The 16790-nt window shown below is 40.4% G+C and overlaps 1 protein-coding gene across 2 annotated transcripts in view; it reads left to right on the top strand.

Annotated features, from left to right (window-relative positions):
- Positions 1-16790, top strand: part of PTPRG (protein tyrosine phosphatase receptor type G) — a 414402-nt gene that overhangs the window by 274546 nt on the left and 123066 nt on the right. The window lies entirely within an intron of this gene.

Genomic DNA, 16790 nt, shown 5'->3' on the forward strand with positions numbered 1-16790 from the left:
AATGTAAATAAGTATATTTAAAAACGTAATGAAAAATTTTGCATGAATTGTTCTGATTTTATAGCTACTTTACAGATGCAGATTGGAGAACACATTTATCACGAAACTTCCTTCGCTACTGAAGCACATTGCTGTGGTCCCTGGAATACTAACAAATGAACATGAACTGGTTCTGTTTAGAGAAAACTTAAAATTCAAACATAGCTTGAGAGAAAATTAATCAATAAGTTTCATCAATCTTATCTGTAGCAGCTTCTTCTAAATTGTCATAGTAACAAGTTCTTAAACAGACCAAGTTTCCGAATGAGTGAATTTGTGCATCCCCTTTTTTAAAATGCATCCTCAAGAGCGTGACTGCTCAGTTAGCTCATTTGTTGGTTCGACACGCTCGAGAACTGGCGTGGGGTAGAGACTGCTGCTCACGATGGCTGGCAGGTCAAGCCACATGGCAGTGGTGCTCAGCAATGTGGGCTTTTTGTCACGTTGCTTCAGAAACGGAGTTTTTCCTTTCTGACTCGAGGGTGAATTGAATGGAGGGCTGTGGAGAGCAGCTCCATAACACCAGGCTGTCACAGGCAGAGAAGCAGCTAATGAAGATTTGAAATATCTCAAGGTGTTGCTTTTTCAAAAGGGAGGAGAGAGGGAAGAGCAAGAGAAAATGCTGGTCCTCTGTGAGGTTTCACACTAGTTTTTACTGTGGAAGAAAATGATCTTACTGTTATCTTTATGAAGCTGGATAAAAAAGAATAGGCAAGTACCCATATGTAAATACCTCCCTTTTTCTTATGATGTTCAAGTGACAAGCCTAACTCTCCTGCTCAAATTAAGTAAGGTTGTCTTTTTCCATGTCACTGATTTTGATCAAATGCTTTGATAAGGAGAAAAGGACAGATCCTTGTATTGCATAAATTGCTGTAACTCTGCTGACATCAGGCTAGTGGAAGTAGGCATGTTGAATTCATCACTGTTGAATTCTGAGCACTTCTGTGGTGTTTCATGTTAGGGTAAAGTTGATGGAGCTGCGATAATTTACAGTGGCATAGCAGGATGATTCCCCAGACTGCTTAATCTTGATGTGCTGTGGGAAGCATTGGGCAAATTGAATTTGGCCTTACAAGACAGAAGTTTAGAAACAGAACAACCAAAGGCACTGTAACTTGATTTATACCACAGTGAAGAGCTGCACATTATGTGCATGTGCCGTGTCAGAAGGAGCATGTGTTATGCCATGGTGTGCAATACATGTTGTGGCATCGTCTGTCTGGAATTGATTTAATTGCTAAATTACCCTGATGTGCTTCACATAAGCCATGAGAAGCACTGCCCCATGTTGCAGTATTTTCTAGTCTGTATGTGACATTTATTCCATAAACCCTGTTTTTAGAGGATCTTAAAATTGTAGTGGGACTGTGTTTTGTATTCCCCACCTGCAAAGCCAGGTGCTGCACTTACTGCAAGTCCCACTTTGCACGATTCCAAGGGACCATTAAACTCACTAAAAATAACCTAAAATAGTCTGTAATGCTGTTAAAAAACCCATCTTTGATTGTAAGAGACCTCAGGCTCTTTAAGACCACAATCGAGTGTCACGGTCCCCTCAGGGAAGCAGAAATCTATACTTTTCATCATTTCTAGCCCTGCAGGCCACAGGACATTAGGCTGTAAAGTCTGGATGATGGTGCAGCTGGGCTCCTCTGCTCCAGGAGCCATGAAATCTGAAGCCATTACTAATAAACAGTCTCTGATCTCTTCCAGAGAGTGGGGGTAAGGTAGTTCTTTGGCAAAGTGACCCAGGGACAACCTGTTTTGCAGCTGCAAGGAAATGGTTTTCTTTTTTTTTGATATTTTTTTTCTTTGCCTTTGGGTTGAAATGATAAATCAGCGGCATGCTGTTAAACTTCTGAGCGTATCAGGTCTTCCTTCTGGGTGGCTCTGCTCCGAGGCAGAAAGCTGCCAAGGAAGATTTGTAAAGCCCGAAGTCCCTATTCTGGAAGGGCATGTGCTAAATTCTGGCCTGTAGAAGTAACCTCTAAGGACTTCAGTGTGGCAAGCTCTATTTTGGCCATTATGAGAGTTTTCTAGAGTTTGTCCCATAGAGCTTGAGCTTTGGTACATAGGGTTATTAATTGATGGTGATAAGCCTTTGCAGATCTGTACTGTGTTTGACCAAGGCGCCGTTTTAGTTCCCTAAGCTGTGTATGGTGTGCTGGAGCTGGTGAACCATGACTTGGAAAACAGTTTTGTTCAGAAATACTTGCTGTTCCTTTAGCCTTGCTCCCCAGGGCACCATTTGGATAAGCTTACCATGGCTAGTATTTCATGCAACTGATTTAAAAGCTGTCTTTTAAAACTTAGTAACTTTTGAATGAAATGGCCCCAAGATGTCCATGGCCACATTTTGATTGGCAGCTTTGACTATTCAAGTACCAATTTTGTAGCATGCTATTTTCCAGAGCTGTTGTCCCATCTCTAACTCATTTATCTAGAACACAGCTTTAAAAAATTGTAGCAATACAGGTCATACTGTTTTTTACAAATACGTTAGAAAACTGAATTGTGCGTGCTTTTCTGTGTAAATATTTTAACACAGAAATTATTACTTGGATTTTTGCTAATGTGTTAATGCTGTGTTGGAATGAATGTGTACTGCACTGAGTGAGTTTATAGTCTGGCAGGTGTTTTTTGTTTGACTGATGTTCACAAATGTTCCTTTGAAAATCAGGTTCTCCAGTGAGTGAATATTATACTGAACTATATAATTATTGGTGAAACATTAAATAATTAAGAACCCTCTTTCCTCCTTTTAAATAATTTAACTTGGACTATATAAGAATTTTCCTTATTGAATTCACTGTTTCAGGGGCAATTTCCAGGTAAAGTACATTGGTTCTGAACTTGGATAATTGAAGCACTTGGAACTTTGCTGTAATTGCTAATTAAATCTATGCTTTTCTCATTGCTTTCATTGTAAACTCTGTTGATAAATTCTGTTTGCATGCTGCAGGTCAGTTGACCTGACAAATAAAAAAAAATTACTAGTTAAAATCAGGAAATAATTCTTGCATATACAAACTGCTATAATTGCTCATCTCTGTATTTCATTGTGGATAGACACTTAGAGGGTCTCGCATAAAATAGCACTGTGGGGACTCTATAACAGGTATTCTCAATTTGCAAATGAGATGAGCTGGCCTGAAATCTCTAACTGGGCTCTGAAAGCTGTTTTTTGCTTTGGAGTACAAGTTGTACAGTGAACAGGTATGTTGAGGAAAAGGGTCCCATGATACTTGGTCCCTTTTCTGACCGTAGCATCACTTCAGGCATCATGCTGGGGACTATTGTACATACTGGGGAGTGCAGCAAATAACAAAGCGACAGATGATTTGGTTCTGCTGAAAACTGCTGCAGACTTTTGTTCTGTAGCTGTGTATTTGGGGCAGAATGAGGTGCTTCACTGTGCAAAAACCAAACAGCAAACAAACAAAACCTTGCATCATGCTGTGATGTTTCCTTCAAGATCCTCTCTCATCCTCACTGAGGCTCAGTGAGTTTAATAGAGGAGCAAAGTGACTTAGGAACCTCTGATCTTTTTAGTTCAAATTATTTTAAAAGCTATTCACCTGGAATGAGCTGAAAAGGGGACAAGGGAACTCCAGCCTGCTGGTGTCAGGTATAATGGTTATTAAAGCCCATTGAGGGTGGGGGAATCAGTGGGAAAACCGGCTTTTTTTCTTAAAGTGGGAATGTCTGTGGAAAAAAGTCGGTATGTTTCAAGAGGGAGAGGGGATCAGAGTATTAAGCAGCAGTGTAAGTCAAAAAGCTCTTGGATTTTTGTTGTTAAAGAGAACTCACTTGTTATTTTAGCAAAAATCCAAATCTGGAGACAAATGAGATAATGCCAATGATGTCTCGTTGCCTCCTGACAAGTTTTTCAGGAGAAAAAATAGGACCATTTTTGCCAGTATTGGAGTTACTTGGTGTTTCTCAAAGTGAAACTAGCGCTAGTGAAAGATGTTTAACTTCACATATCCATTACCTCCCACCAACAGTATCCTCCTGGTCTGCAGTAAAGGCTTCTGGATTTGCAGAAACGGTAACACTGCAGTGACGGGACCCGTCTGCAGGGGTTCACTGTTTTGTGGACCTCTTAAAAGTTGCCTGTGGCTGCGCATTGAGACCCACCGATCTGCTGAAACACGGAGGAGGTCCCAGGCCAGCAGGGCACTTGAGTCTCGATTTAAATGATCCTAACTTGGAACAGTTGGTGCACGTGCTTAATTTCAGCCCGCATAAGGTTCAACTTGTGCTTAATGATATTCTGGCTCCGGGCCTTGGTTAATTGTCAGGCTGAGCCGGTTTTGAAGCAAGCCAGGAGTGGAAGGGAAGGCCCAGATCTCTCACTGGTTCCTGAGTCATCTGTTCATATATATACTTGTAATACATATTTACAAGTTGCATTTAAAATGAGTAGTTACTTGGATTAAATGCATTCAGACATGTTGCATGGCTCTGTTTTAACCATCTAACAATATAATTCATTGCACACTTCACTACTTGCTTTATTAAAGCCAAACTTAAATGTGTTCAAAACAAACGTATTGCTTTTGCATTTGAAATATTCATCTTTTGGGCCTGCGGTAGATTCATTACAGCAGAGAATACTTCATTCCTTGATTACTGCTGTGAAAAGACACAATACCGATTCCCTAAGCACGCATCAAATATTCGATAGCTCAGAAATTCAGGAGGAGGTGATGGAATTCTTGTTCCTACAGGGAGGGCATATAAATCTATTTTATTATTTGCAAAGAAAACCATCAGTGATTAGTTACTGTATCTCAGGTACTCAGACAAATCATCTCTAAAGAAGTTAAAGTAAAAATGAATTTTAAAATAACTTTAAGCAATGCTTTCATCATTCAAATTATCTTTGTAATGATGAGTGATGTTGATACCTCGATCGCTCAAGAGCTTTAGCAGTGCAGGACTAGATTTTTAAAGGTAATTATGTACCTGGCAGCAAATACGCAACTAATGGTATTTTCAAAAGTATGTGAGAGAAAAATCAAGGGTTCTACAGCTCTTTTTCTGGGATGCCATTCTTAATTCTCTTTTCCAACACTTAACATTTTTTTAAGGTTGTTGGAAAAAAAAACAACTGTGGAGAACTTTTAACTTTTAGGTCTATGTGTGTGTTACTTGTGTGTAAATGTCTTTATATTTACTAATAACTCATGTATGCAGAGATTTGTTCTTCATGAAAGCAGATAATAATTGTGGCCTTGCTTTTTGTAAGATTTTTTGGTAGTAGCTCTTGGTGTGCTTCCTGAAGGTGATCAACAGCTCACTTTTCACAGTGACCTAAATGAGCTAAACACAGAACAAATCAGTGGAACGCCATCAAAGCCATTGAATATTTGGCACAAATATGCTTTTTTTTAATGTATATTTCTCAAATAACAGAATTCAGCTTTTAACTTCCCTAGAAGCCTTTTTTCCACCTTCTTCCCTTTCATTAACTGTTCCCTGTGTTTTCTGTCATAACCAAATAAATTCAGTGAATAAGTTCTTTAAATGAAGTAGCTATTGCGAAAACCATATCTGGTAGGAAACCAGGTTCCCATGTCCCCATCTCGATTCCTGGCAATTCTCTAATTCCACCTCTCCATTACTACAATGCTTTTTAAAGGTCTGAGGAAAACTAGCTTAATTTTGAAAATGAGAATGGAGAGGGAGGTGTGCACTTTTCCTGAAACATTATATCCACCTACACGAAGCATAATCAGTGCTTCAGTGTTTAGGCAATATCTTAAAGGTGATTTGCAGTAGTTCAAATAACATGTAACATCATTAAGATGCAGGACATCATCCAGAGTCATTGAGAGGCTTTTCATTTATTTTAATAGACTTCAGATACATGTAAAGACCTTAAAATTAAATTACAGTATTAATTCTTTTAATGGTTACATTAGAGCCCATGGTGTTTTATTAATAGTAGCTTATGAATAATAAAACTATTGTTATTGATTAGCAGTATTATTTAGTAATTAGTATAGGTATTTTTTTATCTTCATAACATGAAAATGTGTGCAGGCTAAAGCTACATATTCAACGCCTTTGGAAAGTATAATTTACATTTGTCAAAGTGTATGCGTATTCACCAGTAACTCTCCATGCAATAGAAGACAAGCAAAACAATTTTAACTGTGTTCTTACTCACTGAAGTCCAGTTTCCTAGCATTTTGAAATTGTTGCAGCTATTTAAAACTATTAGTTGGTACTAATAAAAGCAGTACTAGGGCCTTTAAATAGTTGAAGAATAATAGAGATATAAAGTAGCTACTCTGACACATAAAGGATGAGCAAATCAGAATAGGTAGATACGTTAAGTAGAGTCCTGAGAGTACCCTTTTCTGAAAAACAACATGTACAATACATGTAACAATGTATAGTAATATGAAACATCTCTGGAGCAGAAGAGGATTCTCCTGATTTTCCAGTAAATAAATGGAGATAAAATTATCAAAAGACAAAAGTGATCTTGAGTCATGGAGAATTTAAATACAAACTGATGAGAGCTTCTTAAACTCTGTTAGATTTGGGTTGAGTTCAGTATGTGAATGGCACTGAATGGCCTCCAAAGGTGGTCTCTGTAGCCAAAAGATGCAAGTTTGGGTGCCTAACAAGTATTCATGCTAATCAAAAAACTTGCACTGAAACCCTTTTGACTGGAACCTGAGTTTGGGTAGAAGACAAAAATTCATGGAAAGTGTCTGTTTCTAAAAAATACATTCTACCTTTCCATTAAAGAAAACAAAAAGAATTTTTTAAACTAAGCCCAAAATTCAGATTTTTATTCCAACTTCTGTTGAAAGTTTCTTTGGGAATATGAATATTTTTGAATATTTTATGTAAAAGAAGAAAGAAAGGGGAGAACAGATGGGGAATAGCTCTGTGAGTAAAAAAAAAAAAAAATATATATATATATAGTTTTAATTTTGGTGCTTAACGATGAGGCTTTAACTTTATTCTGATCCATACCTTTGTCCAGATTTGTCATGTTTCAGATGTTGTTTAAAAGTAAAATTGCTGCTTACAGCAGAGATTTTTTTAAAAACAAAGGTTTCTGTAATAAGGTTCTTCATCCTTTGTTTTAGTACATAAATGGGTAGGCTGACTCTCGAGAGTACTAAGGAAACAATTCCTAATGAAGTCTTGAGTTTAATAGAGAGGCTTCCAAAGGTTTTTAGCTGTGGAGTGAGATGCTGTTGTGAGACGGCCAGAGCTGCATCCCTTTCTTGAAGATCATTGCTTGAAGCAGAGCAGAAAAGCAGGTAAGGAAGTGGCAGACTGCTGGGGTGTGAGCCCTGGGACTTCACCGAGCAAAAGCCACGAGTGCTTTGTGGAGCACAGGGGTCGGGGCTGTGAGCCCAGTGCTGCTAGGCTTAAGGAACAAGGACTTTGTTAGTGAGCTGAATTGCATTGAAGAAACACTGGCCCTTTTACCTGTGGATTTTTTTTTTCCCATGTGGGTTTTTTTTTCCAGCATTGAGTAGTCTTCAGTACTACAAATTTTCTGTCCATTGACAACAGCACTGATACACACCTTTGCTGCTGGGGTTGCTGTGCAGAGCCTGGGCTCCTGGTAATCCCTCATTTCAAATCCCATACAAGCATGAGCAAAGTTTCTCGTGATTTGCAGGGTACCGAGGGTTTGGGCTTTCTCATTCACGTGGTTGTACGTTTGTCATGGCTTATCCATGAGAAGGAGCCCACGTGGCTAAATCTAGGACTGCTAAGAGCAGAGGTGTTCACACAGCAGCCTGAACATCCTGAGCAAGCGTGCTTGGAGGAATGAGGTACAAAAGCGTGAGCGAAAGGGGGGCTGGATTTGGAGGCAGACACACTGACAGGGCGGCTGAAACAGATCGTTCTTGGAAGCAAACACATCGTTCTGCTTCTGCTTGCCTGTGTTCTGCCAAGAGGCATTTGCAGTCTCTAGATCATGATGGCTGCAACCTGCTGTGTTGAAACTTTTCTATCCACAGGCTGACTGTGCAGCGTAGAAAGATAATCTACCTTATGCGCACTTATCTTCTTCAGTGCCCAAGCAATCATCTTCCTTTCCCTTCTTCTCTTCAACTCTATGAACTTGTTCATGGTAGTTTCCAATACGGCAGAAGAGCAGGAAGCGAGATTTTTTTTGTCAGATGACCTCCAAAATGCAATACTTTCAATTAAAGCCTTTTTGTTAGGTTGAGTTTTAAAGAATATGGGCTGTACAGAAAGCGGTGTCATGCAGTTATTTTTACAGTACAGAATGAAATACCAGAATGCACAGAGAGTCTTTGACTTTTGTTTTGTTTTTAATCTCAGATATATCTAGAGAAATGCAACTTCCAAAGTGTTTGAAAAAACTCAAATTGAAGGTAAAAATTAGATGATTTTTTTTTCCCCCAAATGCACTGCAAATGCTTTCTTAACTGCGAAGTCTGAGATCGTAACTTGTGGTGTCGATTCTCTGGTTTGGATGCAGTAGCAAGGAGAGTGGCTAACAATGGTGATGGGTTATCGAGTGACTTTTGCTTTTTGTGATAAATCACGGTCCATTGCTCCGATTTATTTAATGGAAGCATCGCAATTATTGATGCTAGGAAGGAACTGTAAACTTTCTTGCTGTTGAGAGGACTTGGACTCCAAAGTTGTGCGACGCTACAAATTTGAAAAATACTCTCTGCATATTTTATGAGGTCTCTCCTCAATATCTTGAGCTATCTGTCATAACCATTAATGAGAGCTGGTTCTGTGCATTGCATGGGGAATAGATCTCTGTGCTCTTCTAGTTTAATGTTCATTTGAATGTCAGGATCACTATCTTCCAGTTTACAGCATTGTAAATGTTTTTGACTTGCAGCTTTTTTGCTTTCCCAATGCTTCTTAATTGATTGATGTATTACGATTAATCCCAAGTGGGATGCCATTATTAACTTGCTTCATTAAATTACATACCAATTTGTTAGCCTTAATTCTCATAATTGTCCCCTTATATTTTAGTGGTTTTGTTTGAATAACTTGCCCTAAGAACTTGATCAGCATGCATTTGTGTATTCTTTTGCCTCCCTTTCCTTCCTCTCACCCTTGATGTTCAAAAGTGGAGTCAGTTTAGGAATATTTATAGTGTCTAATGTCAGCATCTTAAACACAGTAATTTACTTCTCTGTGATTTAAAAGTATCCTGTCTTAAAAAAAATGAATAATCACTGTTGTAGCCATACCATAAAAATCTTTAAATTGATAGAAAAATATCTTGTGGAGTTTTCATTACCAGACTCCTGAAAATGACACTTAGATGTCTAATATGTAAAAATTACAGTCGTCAGTCTATAATCTCACTCCCTCTGTGGTTCAGGAAGATTGATACTCAGGAAGTCTGTTGATTATAACCATCAGACTAAAAAACAAATTAGTTCCCTAACTACAGTAATGCTTTTTGCATTTTACTCTGGTGTGCTTTGTTGATGCATCACTTTGTCATTTTATCAAACATCACAAAGCAGACCAAGAGCTGGATGCCATGAGAGCTGGGTCAAAGTGGAGGGACCCCCAGCCTTCACGCAGGCTCTCATCATTCACCCGTTGTCTGCTTTAGGGGAAGGGACAACAGCTCCTTGTAGAGTCTCTCTTTGTGTCTTTGAGCATTGAGAAGCCATTGAACATGGCTTGTTTTCTTTGCTGCAAATACCTTTTCTCCTTTCAGCGCTAGCAACGATTGCTTCACCCCCTTCCTTCTTACAAGTTCCAAATCTGGTGCATTTTGACTTGACCTTTTTTGTTTAAGAAAAAGAGAGATAGAGAAACTGGAAATAAAGCATCTATTTTTTGCTATCCAAGTCTTTGGAGAGTTTTGCTAGAATTGGTCTTAGTTACAGAATCAAAGGAGATGTAAAGCTGTATGTTCATCTCCTCTCCATTCTCTTCTCTCCCAAACGCAGCAGCTGCCTCTGACAAGTCCCTGTTTTCTCCCCATTGTTAAACATCCAGCCTGGATTCCAGGAAGACAATTTTTTATGCCTGTCTGCCTACCTCTTTTTTTAAATTTAATTCAATTTCTTGTTCTGCAAAAAACATCCTCTGTAGCCATCCAGGACTCGTACCCCATTTGTCTCTCAGAGGACTAGTCAAGTATATTACATGTGGTTTACATTAATGGGACGTAGATAGAGAAATCTAACATTTCAAGCAGGAAACTCCAGCTCTCCAGTCTGCATGTTGCCCAGTTCTGCAGCTTTTTGCACACTATTTGTGTACTCCTTAGAAAAATTACACTTGTTTTCATCCTCTGTATCTTCCATGAAACTGTAGAGTCTTCATATGTCTCTGGTTACCAGTTAGTGTTATGGCACATTTTAAGTGAAGGTGAGCACAGGATCTATTCATAAATGATTGCCTAGTTTAACTTTGTGCCATAAAAGAGAGATTGGTTGTAAAGTCTGAATATATAAAATAGATGGGTAAAATTGGGGCTTCCTTTGCCTTTAGATCTTCTGGCTCAGATGAAAAAGTTATTCTTATTAAATTTAAGCTGTTCTGCCTGAAGAATTATTACTGTAGTTCTCGGATATAACAGTGCCAAGTTTCTCCTAGTAGTGGCAATAATAAACAATGCAAGCTTCAGACAGAATTTCCTGGGTAGCATACCAAATGTTCTAGAAAACCTTCTTGGACAGCAGCTAATACATTTTTAATACAAATAAAACATAATTCTTTAGTCTCATTTCAGTTTGATCCCTAAGGTAGAAAAAGTATACCGAGTATGCATAATTTATGTATTTGTTTGAAGTATTTACCCAGATACTCCATTCACAAAGTCTCTTTTTGTTAATAGGCTGCTGTGAGATGTGAGAATCACTTAGGGCTCGCGTTGTACAAATAAATGTAATGTGTCATTTTTGTACAATCAGTGAGGTGGTTAGGTAGTCATCCTAATTCTGCTTTCGTCTGCGCTGCCCACCCCATCCATCCTTAGCCAAGTCGCAGAACAGGTCCAACTGAAACGTCAGTATGTTTTTCCCAGATCGTGTGTGATGTGAAAGCGTGGAAGCATGCAAGGGAGGGAAGAGGAGCGGTTGGGAGCAGAGTGCTGTGCATCCGTTATGGGGACAGCAAGGATGTGTGTTAGGTTGGCATGTCCATGTAAGCACTACCCCATTTATTACCAATGATATGTGTGGTTTCCTGTATAATTCCTAAGCATTACACATGATGCAGAGCAAGCATGCAGGAAAATATCCCTCAGTAATTTAATTATAATCTGTCCTAAACTACTGTAAATCCAGTGTTACAGGTTACTGCCGGAGGGTTGAGTTGTTGCTGGTTTTTGTCATCCATAGTTTCTGTGCTGCAGGACAAGTGTGGGAGAGATGATTATCGAGGGTTTTCTGAGCCAGTGGTTTTCTTTCCAGGGGTCAAAGAAAGGCAATGAAAGTAAATCAGAGTCTAGTCCGGTCCCTTTCTTTATGTCTTTGTACAGAGGTAGACATTTGTGTGTATGGCTGATGGCTTAACTGATAATGCTGATGGCATATCACCCCCAAAATAATTCTGCAGCCGAGATGGCGGCTTGCCCAGAGCAATCCTTGTATCTGATGTTTTACCTCCTGTGAATCTAAATCAGAAATCTTCAAGTTCATAGGGTGGAGATGGGGGTGTGTAAACCTGGGAACCCTTTTACAGCATAATTTTAGTAGCTTTCAGACGTATCTTCTACAGCTGATATTCACTAAAAAGCACACTAATCCGACTGAGGTGATGAGTCTGAAATGAGCTAAATGGTCCCAGTTTGAGTAATATTAAACCTCCCTTTGTTTTAAGTTCAGGTGTGCTTGTATCAGAGTTCCCAGAACAAAACCTGCAAAGAAGCTGGGATGTACTTTTACGCACGTTAAGCTGTACTGGAGATAGATGAGAGTCAAGAATGCCAATCACCATCTTATTCTATGCTGAAAATTGAAATATGTGTTAAATAAAGATTGCTTAAATCTGTTCACAGCACTCTTGAACAGTGAGTTTTCAGAGGCTTGCAAGATGGAGCAGGATTTTTCCTGTGAGCTTACGGTGTTTGCAACTGTTTCACAGCTCTGGGAGCACTGAGAAGCCAAAGAAAAGCTGCCTGGCTGATACCGTCAGAAAAGTATTTAGTTGCTGATTGTAACTGTACCATTTCTGCGCATCAAAAATGCATTGTAATGTAGTCATTACCAAGAGTAAAGAGACTTTCTGAAAGAAGGTATTGGTTTTGCAACATCTGTACTGTATCAAATGAAGCCGAACTGGAGATTTGGCAAACTGTTCTTTATGAGTAAAGTAAAATGATGTACCACATTAGAAAGTAGCCTGGTTATTAGAAAGCTCAGTCTTGCTCCTGATAAAATGGATTTTTTCAGCATAAAATTCATTTTTACTTGCTGCAAGAATATTGCTAAAAGAGATTAACTTTGGATCTCAGTGTATTTTATAGTGTGTCTCGTTATTTTAAGGCTGTAAATATATTAACTGATCTGTAAGCTTCACTTAAGTTACTGCTTTCTGGGTTTTTGAAGAAATAGGATCATGTTATGCAAGAATCAGGATTATTGAATTAAATCACCCCTTTTGATATTTATTTTCCCCTAGGATCATGCTACCAGATCAATATTTAAAAACAGCTATATGGGTAAGCGTTGATTAGAAAGCAAAGCTCCATGACCCTAACAGCTAAGCTAGTAATTTTTTTGTGTGTATTTTATCTGTGGTTCGTATGGCATTATGCACATGCCTGTGTATGGGAAGCAGTCAACATAAAATTATTTTCTTACTCCTTCCTCCCCCCTGCCTACCTTGCCACCTGGCAAACCTCCTTTGTCGTATCTAGATCCTATAAAAACATCTAACATAATTTGAAATGCTCCTGTGTGAAACATGATTAGACTACATCCATCACTTTTCCAAGATTTTTTTTTTTTATGCATTTTGTATTTTAAACTGCTAAAACCACGTGCTTTTATATCCTGCTGCATTTCGTGGAAGACATGAGCAGACAGATAGTTCCACATCTTGGGTGAACCAGTCTTGTTAGGTACTCTCCCAAAGTGCATACCAGTCAAATTAAGCCTTAGGTTAACGTTTTGGAATGCTCTCCTCTTGCCAACTCATTACCAGTGATATGGCTAAGCAAACTGTTGCCTTCTGCTATTCCAGATATCTACAGAGATTTATTATATTTCAGCTAATAAGCTTACCTTCTCTAATAGCATGCGGCCCACCCTGCCTTATGGCTAGATTTGTCTCTTCTCATAACTTGGGCAGAGAATTAAAGGCCAGAAGTAAAGCTCACTTTTAAGCCTGTCTAGGTAGAGCTGTTTGGTAGTCCCTGTGTTGTGGATGGAAACACCCGTCCTTTTTGAGTCTGAACTCGCTCGTTATCTAGACTTGTTCTGCACTACCCCTCAGGTGGATACCGATACCTCTCTGTGGACAGATGGCGGTGGGAGAGGGGGGTGATGCCCAGGCAGGTGGCACCACCTCGGTGTGCTGCAGGGCCATATGGGCACTCGGGTTTTAGAGAAACTTGGTCTGTGCATGCAGTACAGCTGGCTGCTACCACACCTGTCTAATAGAGTTGCTGAAAGGCTATATAAATTCATGCTGAGCTATGGAGATTATCTCTGTCAGCTGTTCTTGTGTCAGAAGCAATTTTTTTTAATGCTGCTTTTATGTCTTAAGTGCCCAGCCTATGCCTACCTTTTAGGAAGTATCTTCTTTCTTCCTTCATTACCGCTTGCATTGCATCTGAGGCATATAACTAGTGTCTTACCCCTAAAAAGAGAAGATTTTTTAGTGCCTTCCTTGTCATGCCATATATTAAAATGTTTGCTGCCCCCCTTAAATCTGAGTGTACACAGAGCTGCAAATGCAGGTGCGTCCTACCAGTGTGTTGGGGTTACAGGCCAGTCTGCAGAGAACATGGGATGCTACGGCATCAAGCTTTCAAGCACTGGTGCTTGCTGCCATTAGCTCTGGAAAACCTGTCATCCTCACAGCAGCCGTCAGTGCAGTGCTCCTTGTATGCATGTTATAGCTTGGCTGGAATTCAAAGTGTGTTGGGTCTCGGGCATTTTGGGGAGAATTGCCTGTGCAACCTGGCAGTGAACATGTCCTTCTGTGCCAACCCTCTGAGGACTGCCCTTACAGAGCATTGGCTTTTTAGGTCACTCCACACCAGCTCAAGCTGTTGGCAGGGAAAAGCCTAATGCAGGTTGTGGTGTCAGTCGCAGGTGGCCATATGAGGGTGGTGACATCGAAGGACCATGCAGCCTGCCAGGTTTTGAGAAGAGAGATAAGAAACTCTTCTAGAGGTGGATACCAAAACTGGGGTCATGGCAAAGCATGTGCCAGGAGCCTGGATGGTCCAGCTGATGGGCCACAGCGTTGGTGATAGGATCATAACCAGCATACGTGATCTGTGGACACCTAGGAGTTAAAGCGCTGGGGTGTGAAAAGAAGTTAAAAAAAAAAAGGAAGTAAACACCTCAAATGAATAGGCAGGTACTCTGACAAGCAGATTCGGAGAGTGTATGAGAGGAGAGGAGATGGAAGACTCTTCCTGAGAGCATTCCTGTGTACACCCACCTGCAGGAAGCATCTTCACTGCTCTGGGTCAGACTAGACTTGTTCAAAGAGCACCTTTTGTTCTAACCATGTTTTAAGTTTTGTTTTAAATCATATTCAATTGCATTTTATTTCTTCTCTTGTACCTTTCCCTGAGTTTTTGAGATTCTGGCAATTTTGAAGTTATATCCTGAGTAGGAGGAGAGCTTCCTGACCAGAGACAGAGCTTGAAAACCTCCTCCATAGATGGGTCATGCTCCACAGGAGCACCGGAAAGCTGTAAGAAGCCCGTGGAGCGGAGGCATGAAGGCTAGAGCATCCTGAGGAGTTCTCTGGCTTTAAGACTATCACCTACTCACAGTGATTGAATAGCATTCACTTTGCCACTGCTGAAATGTAGAACATCCTGAAACAAGCGTACATGTCATGTTAGTTTTTGTATTTCTTTGTATTTCAAGAGGAAGAAACTGCTGCCACAAACTGAATGTTTCCCAGGCTTTTAATGCACTTGTGTTCTAAGTGCTTTTTTTCTGCACAATAATTTCCCCATTTCTTCTAAACACAAGCCTTGATACTTGTTGAAATGTTTTTTTAAGGAACGGAGTGAGTTGTTGGGTCATTCTAACCAAGTGAAAAATAAACAGCTTGACGTATGATCCTCCCTGTTGTGTGTAGTGTTACACCAGGTGAAATGGGGGGGGGGGTTGAGCTGTACTTTTGTTGCTGCAGGAACTTGAGTAGCCTACTAAGAGCTGAGAAGAAAATTGCAGGCCACATCCTGCCACTCTTAATTCAGTGGCTTGAAGGAGATTGAGATGAGGACTGCCTCATCTCACCTGCTTCTCAGAGCTCTACTACTGTGACTGCCCTGCTGCTGGTACCCACCCTGGCTCAAGGATGTGGCTTTTGGTGCACCTGCCCTTCATGCCCACTAGCTCTGGAGTCCTTGGCAGTCCTGCAGCTGGTGTCCTTGGCACCCTGTCTGCTGGCATCCAAGTTTCCCCTGGACAAACCCACTCGCCACCCCCAGTAGCCGAGGCTACTTCTTTTTCCTGTCTCCAGGAAGAACATCCAGGTGGGGATGGAAGGGCACAAGGACTTCCTTGGTGATGCAGGAGGCAGGGGGTGGAGAGGAGGAGGTGGCAGAGTGGTGCAAGGGTGCGCAAGGGGGTACGTGGAATGGGTTGGGAAGAGAGGATGCTGTAGCGTTGGAGGAGACAGAAACAGCTCACTGGGTGGGAAAAGAGAGCGAGGAGGATGTGGCAGGTGGGCGATGGAAGAGGGAGGCAACTCAGAAATGAGAGAGGAGGCAGAAGTGAGGAAACTCTGAGGATTAGCTGGTGCTTTCTGCCTTAGGTACCACGAGCACTGAACTGTGCAAGTTTGTGGCATTTTGCAAAGCTGCATACATCTGCAAGAACTTAAATGACACTGAAAGTTTACAAAAGATAAGTAAAAATGGAAGAACTTGCTTGAAAGAGAATTACAAATAAAAAATGTATCATAGTTGACAGACTTGTCCTCTTGTGCCAGAGAGCTATTAATGAACACCACTGGTCTAACGTTGGGTTCTTGTACCACAAAGATGCCTGGAAGCCTGAGAGCCCTCCCAGCCCGTGGTTGCTACGTTAGACATGGGGAATTTGCTGTAGCAAAAATTCCTGCAGCAGTTTCAGTAAATCGGTTCACACCAACCTCCTTAAAAATGAGGTAAAAGGAATGGCAAGTAAACTACATAGGAGTTTGAGGTTTTAAAGCAGGAGATTAAAAAAATCTGCCCTACAACAACTTGTTTTCACTGGATTTCTAATTTAATTGTGAACTGAGGTGTGGTTGTCATTAGGGAAGTGGCTGTGTAACTTAATTGACATTTCTGCATCCTTTGTGTTTGTGACTCATAGATGCTGGCTTGAGTCATCTTGTACTGGCGGGCTGGAGGGAGCTGCTACTGTTGTGGGGAAGTGAGCCGAGGGCAATGCTGGGAGAGAAAAAAAGAGGACTTTTCATGTAGAATGAATGAAATCTGTTGGGAAGCTGAGATGACTTCTTTTCTTCATTTTAAAGCGGTGATTATTGTGACCTTTTTCACCAAAACCCTTTGTGTTGGCTGGAAGAGAGGGAAAAGGCTGGAAATCTCTGCTGCA

This window comes from Harpia harpyja, chromosome Z (assembly GCF_026419915.1).
Source record: "Harpia harpyja isolate bHarHar1 chromosome Z, bHarHar1 primary haplotype, whole genome shotgun sequence".
In the NCBI taxonomy this organism is placed as follows: domain Eukaryota; kingdom Metazoa; phylum Chordata; class Aves; order Accipitriformes; family Accipitridae; genus Harpia; species Harpia harpyja.